This window comes from Thamnophis sirtalis, unplaced genomic scaffold, assembly GCF_051295495.1.
Source record: "Thamnophis sirtalis isolate CommonGarterSnake01/CBP01778 unplaced genomic scaffold, rThaSir2_p1.2 scaffold_10, whole genome shotgun sequence".
In the NCBI taxonomy this organism is placed as follows: Eukaryota; Metazoa; Chordata; class Lepidosauria; order Squamata; family Natricidae; genus Thamnophis; species Thamnophis sirtalis.
The window spans coordinates 12475442-12484639 of NW_028261390.1; positions in this window are offsets into that span (position 1 = coordinate 12475442).

A 9198-nucleotide genomic window follows, 5' to 3' on the forward strand; every position below is an offset into this window, starting at 1 on the left:
CTGGCTGTTCCGACAGGCCTGGGGCTAAAGAGCTGTTGCCCCCGTCTCGAATGGTATGACTGTTGTGAGTTTTAAATTATATATTGTTATGTTTGCTTTTTTTTAATTTTTTGTTTGTATCCCCCTTCCCCGGTTCGAGTTGTGAGCCGCCCTGAGTCCCCCTTCGGGGGAAAAGGGCAGCATACAAATACAATAAACTGAAACTGAAACTGAAACGGAGCTTCCATCATACTGTTGTAGCTCCCATTTTGGAATTTCCTGATGTTCCACCATCCAAATCCCAACCAAACCTGATACTGCTTAGCTTCCCAGTCCATACCAATTTAACCCAATAAACCCCCTCCTCAGTTAAAACTTACCTGACATTGAACAAAATGTTCTTTTTAATTTCTTTTCGAAAGCCAAGGTAACCTGTCTTGAATTTCACATAATAGGAAACATTGTAAAAGGTCATGCTACTTCCTATTATACTCGTCTTGCTTGAGAAAGTAACTTTTCTCTTCGATATGTCAAGTATATTTTTGTCAGCGTCTTGAAAAAAACAAACAAAAGGAATGGTTGGAAACACCATGGCACATCTGGAGAGAACAAGTTGGCAGATGTAATATTTGGCTATCAGATATATAACTAGGGAATAATACATGTCTCATGCTAAAATAAGGTTGAATGAACCATGGCTTACCATCATATTCTAAAAAGGGTTAGATTTTTGCATCTGGGTAACATATTGTCTTTGAGAAATGGCCTCCAACGAAAGCTTTAATGCAATATTTTACATTTTCTTTTTAAAAGAAAATATAGTAAAAGTGCTTGTGGGAGGCTGTATGTAGCTAACAGCCCATACATCAGTGGTGGGATTCAAATTTTTTTACAACTGGTTCTGTGGGTGTGGCTTCCTGAGCAGGGTGTGGCTTGGTGGGTATGGCAGGGGAAGGATACTGTAAACTCTCCATTCCCTCCCCACTCCAGAGGAAGGTTACTGCAAAATCCCCATTTCCTCCCGATCAGCTGTGACTCGGGAGGCAGAGAATACATGGGGGCGGGGCCAGTCAGAGGTGGTACTTACAGGTTCTCCGAACTACTCAAAATTTCCACTACCTGTTCTCCAGAACTGGTCAGAATCTGCTGAATACCCCCTCTGCCATCCCTACCATAAAACAAATAAACAAACCATAATGGTTGGAAATACCCAGTGCATTAAACCCAAATCAAACATCTATGGGTCAGTTCAGTTCTTGCATTCCTATCGCAATAACATCCTTATGTTTGCAAGTACTTGGATATTTCTTTTATAATTCCATAGCACCTCAGCTTATGAAAGTGTGATGTGGGACAGATAGGGAGTTAGATGATCAAAAACCAGGCAGAAGTGTTTTCAATTATTCAGGAAGTCTTTGCACACTTATTATTTAAATTTCTGTACAGGTAGCCCTTGAGTTACAACAGTTCATTTACCTGATCGTTCAAAGTTATAATTGCACTGAAAAAAGTGTTTTATGACCATTTTTTACACTTATGACTGTTGTGGGATCCCCATGGACACATGATCAAAATTCAGACTTTTGGCAACTGGCTCTTATTTATGACAGTTGTAGTGTCCCGGGGTCATGTGATCCCCCTTTGCAGCCTTCTGACAAACGAAGTAAATGAAGAAGCTAGATTCGCTTAACGACCACATGATTCACGTAACAACTGCAGTGATTCTCTTAACAACTATGGCGAGAAAGCTCATAAAATGGGGCAAAGCCTACTTAACATGTGTCTCACTTAATAACATAAAGTTTGGGCTAAATTGTGGTCATAACTTGAGGAGTAACTGTATACACTTTTGGAACACTGGGACTTGTGATCATTAGAAAGCAGCAAGCAAAAAGCAATAAAATGTTCACCCTGTTGGTAAAGAATGGCTCTTCCTAAAATATGACATCCTTTGCCGTTCTGTCCCTACCTGATAAGTCTAGTAATTAAGTATGCAGGACTTTCTAGCTAATTAATATCTGCAACAGAAAAGGGGATGAAACCCTGACTCAACTCCTGGTCTGGCAAAGTTTCTTGACAAAGCTATCATGTAGCCTTCCAGGAATTTTAGGTCAAGGATGTGAAGCTCAAGAATGAGAGGCCCAAAGAGAGAACATCTAAGACAGTGTTTCTCAACCTTGGCAACTTTAAGTCCTGTGGACTTCAACTCCCAGAATCCCCCAGCCAGCACAGCTGGCTGGGGAATTCTGGGAGTTGAAGTCCACAGAACTTAAAGTCGCCAAGGTTGAGAAACACTGATCTAAGAACAGAAGTGAGATAAAATGAAGCTGGGTGTTGGTTTTCCAACAAAATGGAGTTGCTCTGTCAAAAACTAGTTATACTAGTCGTACAGTGTGTTATGAGTTAGTATCAATGAAGAGATGCTATAGGAGAGCTTGGCATGCCCAATGAATTAGATTTATCCTACAAAGTTTTCTAAAAGATTTAGGTTTCTCTAGTGTTGCATTGATGGCACCTATGCAACCCACACCCCCATCTTTTTTGGAATTACTAAAGTGCATGCGGCACACATGGAAATGGGTGTGGCTCCAACTGTACACTTTTCAGCTGCACAAACCACCTCTGAGAAGAGCTTGTCTGGCCTCCAAGGCCTCCGAAAACAAGATTCAAAGGTGTCTCTATTTCTGCAATGAGGCTGTAAGGTTTTATTGTTACTTATAGGTTAGTACGGGTAGTCCTCAACTTACAACAGTTCACTTAGTGACCACTGGAAGTTACAACAGCAGTGAAAAAAGTGACTCAGGACTGTTTTTCACACTTCTGACCATTGCAGTATCCCTAGGGTCACGTGATCAAAATTCAGAGTCACTTAACAACTGGGTTACTGCAATGATTCACTGAACAATTGTGGCAAGCAAGGTTGTGAAATGGGACAAAATTCACTTAAGAAATGTATCATTCGGCAGCATAAATTTTGGGCTCAATTGTGGTCACAAGTAGAGGATGTACAAAGGATGTCAGGCATTGGGGAGTCCATAAAGCAAAGGTTAATATTGCTAATTCATATTATAATTAATATATTATATAGTAAAGACAGATAGATGGTTGGATGGATGAATGAGTAGGTAGGTAGGTAGGTAGGTAGGTAAAGTAGGTAGGTAGGTAGGTAGGTGATTGATTGATTGATTGAGAGAGAGAGAGAGAGACAGACAGACAGACAAATAAATAATTAATATGAATTAATAATAAAAATTAATTCTTGAGTGCATGCCACTCAATCCATGCACAGATTTCAGCCAGAGTAAAAAAAAAACACCCCACTCCAGATGGGTCAGTGGTCTATAAAGACCATCTGCCGAAACTGGTGAGTGAGCTTACCCATATTCTCAGTTCAGAAACTAATTGAGTTCACCCAACACGCTGTGTAATTACGAAGCCTAAAAGTACTAACGAAGTTTTGCATCTGATACAAAGGTGGTGGTTGGGTCTTTATAAAGCCCCTCGTGCCAATGTGCCCTTACAGATCAAAGAACTGCCTCAAAGAGCCAAAGTAGCACAGTGGTTAGGGTGCAGTACTGCAGGCCACTTCAGCTGACTGTTATCTGCAGTTCGGCTGTTCAAATCTCACCGGCTCAGGGTTGACTCAGCCTTCCATCCTTCCCAGGTGGGTAAAATGAGGACCCGGATTGTTGGGGGCAATATGCTGACTCTGTAAACCGCTTAGAGAGGGCTGAAAGCCCTATGAAGCGGTATATAAGTCTATTAAATAAAATAAATAAATAAATGAACTTTTAAAGCACAGCAACAGTAACAGTGGCCACTGGAGCAACTTTTTTCTGAACCGAGCAACTTAAAATTTAAGCTGCGTGGACTTCCAACTCCCAGCATGGGAATTCTGGGAGTTGAAGTCCACCCAGCTTTAAAGTTGCCAAAACGGAGAAAACGGGGCTCTTGAGAGGAGAAGCGAAGAGATACAGACAAACGGGTAACCTGGGGAAAGCGTGACCGGCGTATAGAGAGCGTTTTTCTCCGCGTCGTCCATCTCGTCTAGTGGCCGTCCGGATGAAGGATGAAGAGCGGCCAGGCACCGGATTGCAGAAGGCTGGGTTTATCTAGCAGGCGTTTTTTTCCCCAGCAATCCAGAACCGATCGGTCTTTGTCCCTTCGCCTCCTACGGTTAAACCTCCTGGCCGCCCTCCCGCTTGCTTTTACTGGGACGTTAAGAAGCGACTGGCGGGAGGCGGAGAGGCGCTCCGAGCGAGGGCGGGACGCCGAATTGAGCCTTGCCGGTGAAGGTGGGAGATGCAGCCGCCTGGTGCTAGCCTGGCTCGGTAACGGTTGCCCCCGTGGCCGCGTTCCAGCGGCGGCCCCTCCCTCCCTCCCTCCGTGCCGCCTTCGTCCGAAGGCTGGGCGAAGCCGGGCACCGGAAAGCGCAGCGCTAATGTTCATTCATCATTAATGTGGATTAACCACCAATGTTACTGCAGCCCAGGATTGCAGTTGGCTTAAAAAAAAAATTGGCAGCTGCCAAATGCGATCCTAGGCTGCGTTAACAAAAGGGTAGAATCAAGACCAGAGATACGATGCAACCGCTTTATAGCAAAGCCTGAGTTGTTATAAAGAAACAACTAAGACTGCATTTGGAGTAAGGCATCCAGTTTTGGTCACTATAACATGAAAAAAAAAGAGAGAGAAGCTGGAAAGAGTGCAGAGAAAGACAACAAAGATGATTGGGGTGGGTGGATGCTGAAAGAATGGTTGCAGAAATTAGGTATGTCTAATCTAATGAAAAGAAGAACTAGGGGTGACATAGCAAGAAGCACTAGGAGTAGGGGTGGGTTCCTGCCAGTTCTAACCTCTTCTATAGAAGAGGTTCCACAAATCTACAGTGCCGTTTAGAACCAGTTCCAGCTTCCCCCCCCCCCCCCCCGCCCTCCGCACATCATCAAGATGAAGAGCGAGAGGAGGAATTCTGGGAGTTGAAGTCCACAAATCTTAAAGCTGTCAAGTTTGAACACCCGTGGGGGTTTTTTTCTAAAGGATTAAGGGTGCAAGGGTCTTGTAACTTGACAGCTTTAAGACTTGCGTGCTTCAAATGCCAGAGTTTCTGAGTCAACATTTTGGTTGCTAAGCAAGAGCGTTGTTAAGTGAGTTTCACCACATTTTACAAGTTGGCCACCCCCACCCAGTCACATGGCTGGCAAGCCACTCCCACAAAGCAGGCCACGCCTACAGAAGAGGTTCTAAAAAAATTTGAAACCCACCACTGACTAGGAGTGACATAATAAACAAGAACAACTAGGGTGACATAGCAAGAAGAACTAAAGGTGACATGATAAGCAAGGAGAACTAGGGGTGACATAGCAAGGACTAGGAGTGACATGATAGCAAGAACTACGGGGTGACACGGGATAGTGGCATTCCAATATTTGAGGGGCTGCCACAAAGAAGGGGGTCAACCTATTATCCAGAGTACCAAAAGGCAAAGACAAGAAGTAATGGATGGAAACTGAACAAAGAGAGAAGCAACCTACAACTAAGGAGAAATTTCCTGGCGGTAAGAACAATCAACCAATGAAAAGGCTTGCCTTCAGAAGTTGTGGGTGCGCCAACACTGGAGGCTTTTAAGAAGAGACAGGGATGCCATTTGTCTGAAATTGTCTCCTGTGTTAGAACGGGATTGGACTAAATGATCTCTGAGGTCCCTTCCAACTTTGTTATTCTGTTGTGGCAGCGCCAATTGTCTGCGGAAGGTGTGTAGCAATGATGAAAGACTACTCAAAGTGTCCAGAGCTCTGAGTGTTAATGTGGTTGGGATGTCCAGAAGCAGAGGGGGTTAAACCCTCCCCCCCCAACAACATTAGATCTTGATGACATGGAATATCAATTAGGGTTTTTTTAAATCATTTTTTCAAGCCGGAAATGAGTTCGAGGAGGAGCAAATGCAACCATCAGTCCAGGACTGTACATCTGGAGTGGTGCTGCCTTTTTATTATAACAAGATATAATAACTTTCGCGTTCAATGAATCCAGTGTTCAATGTTGTTCAGGGAATGTTCAGGGCATCTAGTGCTCTTCATCTACCGATAAGCTCCAAATGTTAGGCATGAAAAGCCGTGTCGCATTAATCTCTCTAGAACATTTTTTAAAATAAAATATTTTATTGTTTCCAAGGTAACAGAAAAAAAGACACAAAGATGCATACATTATCAAAACAATGCATAACAAGTGCTTAAAAAATAAGTGAAAAAAATACAACAGAAAATAAAAATATAGAAAAATGTAGTCTTAACTGGTCATTTGTACTGTTTAAAATTGCAACAGACTTAAAAAAGCAACTTAAAAGCCATCCTTGAGGTTTTGACTGCAGCCCTCCCTCCCTTAATGGCATTTCAAGTGGTTGATACAATCAGTTGCAGCAATCCTCTGGTCACATGACAACGATTTACAAGGGCTTTTTTGTTGGTTTCCAACAAAAAATGTCTATTGGATAAACAGGATTCACTTATTAACCACGTGAGTCACTAAGCAACTCTGTCCTTTGCTAAATTACCCTGGTAAAAGTGACTGTAAAAAAAATCTAGTCCCATCTCGTAGTACATTGACTAATCATGCACAACAACTTACAACTGAAATTCCAGATTCAGTTGGGGTTGTAAGTAGAGAATTACCTGTAATATGTTGTTACAAAAGTAAGCCTTATTAAACTTGCGACTTATGAGTGAATTGCCTATAAAACCTAGACTTTGGTTGAATAAATATAATAAAATACAGGTAGTCCTCAACTTACCACCACAATTGGGCCCCAAATTTCTATTATTAAGCAAGGCAGTTGTTATGTGAGTTTTGTCCCATTTTATGACCTGTTTTGCTACAGTTGTTAAGCAAATCGTTGTAGTTATTAAGTGAAGCATGTAGTCATTAAGGGAATCTGGCTTTCCCCATTGACTTTGCTTGTCCGAAGGTTGCAGAAGGAAGTCACATGATCTCCGGGGACACTGAACTGTCCTAGATATGTGCCAAATTGCCAACCGCCCACATTTCGATCATGTGACCGTGGGGAGGCTCATAAGCCACTTTTTGAGTGCTATTATAACTTTGAATGGTCAGTAAATGAATGTAAGTTGAGGATTACCTAGATTGAATTCATTTATACAAAGTACAATAAGTTAAAAAAGCATGATAATTACACACACACATGCATAATGATTGCATTGTTGTTGTTGTTAGTTGTGAAGTCGTGTCCGAGCCATCGCAACCCCATGGGCAACATTCCACCAGGCCTTCCTGTCCTCTACCATCCTCTGGAGTCTATTTAAGCTCAGGCCGACTGCTTCAGTAACCCTGTCACTGAATTATTTAATGATTGCATTAGAGAGTTATATATAGGATTGTAACTGTTTGCTATTGTAACAACATATTATGCATTAGTATCTTTAAATCTTATTACTCTTTCTAATGCCTTTTAACAAATTTTACAATGTTAAACAATATCAGGCCAATGACTGCATAACCTTTTATCAGTTCATTCTTCTAGCCAAACGGAGGTGCTGGCCAACTTTTTCTAAACCTTTTCTTCTTGTCCAATAGACATTAGAAGTCATATTATAATAACTTGTTTAATAATTTAAGATGAGTTAATTATTGATTATTAATATAAAATATTCCATCTTTTCTTTGCAGAGTTTTTACAAACAACCAATACGAATCATAATAATATACTTTAATTGTCCAAAGAACTATAGATTTGGAATGGTGAAGTACATTTTTCAAAAATAATAATTCTTCAAGAGTTGTAGACCTGGCAACAAGTCCAGATCAGACTATGAAATCCAAAGGAGCTCTAATCAAATCTATTGCCTTTCTTTAATTTTAGACAATCCAAATGCTTTTTGCAATAACAACCCCAGATGGTTTAAAAGTTTTGTTGGCAATAAATTGAACTCAAGTGCAGTGTTATAAATCCATGAACTTTTATATATACATAGATACATGAGTTTGTAAAATAGAATTAACCCAAAAGTATAAAATTCATGAACGAAGAACCAACATCATACTTCTTTATATGCCTCGCAGCCTTCAGTGTTGGAAATACAACTGAATTTTGGCCAGAAGAAAGAACCAAGGCACTGCTAAAGCATTAAAAAGTTAACATAGCCATCTGATTTTCATTTCCTCAGTTTTAAATTCCACAAAGAAAAAAAAGGGAAAACATATGCTTAGTGATAAAACTGAAGATTGAAGAAGTTAAAATTTCCGTTATAATAGTAAATTAATCAATGGCACAATTAGATTTGTCCTTTCCAAATGCTAAAAATCCATTAAAGGTATAGTAGTAACAAATGAAACTGTATATATATCAATATTCATTTTATATAAACTGTATATATATCAATATTCATTTTTACATATATCTTTACTATCCATTTTTAATCATAACTTTATATCAATGTTGATGTGTATGTCAGGGCTGTCAATAATGTCAGAAAGTGATTTATTATATGTATCGCAAGAGCCAATTCGGTGTAGTGGTTAAGACATCAGGTTGGAAATCTGAAGGACCGTGAGTTCTAGTCTTATGCTGGACACAAAGCCAGTTGGATGATCTTGGGCCAGTAACTTTCTCTCGACCCTGGGAAGAAGACAATAGCACATCACTTCTGAAAAAATCTTGCCAAGAAAACTGTTGACTTCTCTAGGCAATCTCTGAGAATTGGACAAAATTGAAAAAAAAGGGGGGAAATGCATCGTATACATGTTAAAACAGGGGAGAGCTTCACTCACTCATTTGTACCTGTTATATTGACATTGGTGTTGGACACTCTTAATATATTTTGATATAAAGCAGGTATTCCTTAACTTTTTGTTGTTAAAGGTTCAAATGCAGTGCTTTTACATTCATATGAGTTCCCAACTATCAATGTTTTAAGTTTAAGGTATGGTAATTCAATCACTGGCTTCTTAAAAGGTCATGAGCAAAAAAAATACTCCACGAAATATGCTTAAATGCAATAATGCAGTGTTTTTCAACCTTTTTTGTGCAAAGGCACACTTTTTTCATGAAAAAAATCATGAGGCACACCACCATTAGAAAATGTTAAAAAAAATTAACTCTGTGCCTATATTGACTATATATAAAATTATTTTCCCACGGCACACCTTACACTATGTCACGGCACACTAGTGTGCCGCGGCACAGTGGTTGAAAAACACTGCAAT